Raw genomic sequence first — 437 nt, forward strand, 5'->3', positions numbered from 1 at the left:
GGCGATCTTTTGTTGCCATTGCGCTCGCTGATCGTCTTTTCCGTCCCCTGGTTTTGCCGCTAGCTCTCCGTTCTTGTCTCGACGCCAGCCTTCGTCCGCAGCTGAATTGTTTAGGTGCAGTAGCTCGTCGTACGCTGTGTCACCTTCAGTGGTCTCTGCTGTAGCGTCGATTTTGCCTCCTGCCTCCGCTAATTTTATTAGGTCGCAAAGCGCTTTAAATTCTGCTGCATTCTCGTTTGGGCCGCTTGAGGCTTTGTACGTAACCAAGACAAGGGTGAGCAACGCGGCCAGCATCTTCTTCAGGAATCCTATGTGGTATTGTCGACTGTGATTTTAAAGTGGAGGGCTGAACATGCCGAACGATGGTTGCTATGCTTGGGCCGCATGGGTAATCGAAGGTTCAGTTGCTTCTCAGCTGACCCCTTTTATTAGATTCG

Source organism: Trypanosoma equiperdum (assembly GCF_001457755.1).
Source record: "Trypanosoma equiperdum strain OVI genome assembly, contig: ctg_1989, whole genome shotgun sequence".
Lineage (NCBI taxonomy): Eukaryota > Euglenozoa > Kinetoplastea > Trypanosomatida > Trypanosomatidae > Trypanosoma > Trypanosoma equiperdum.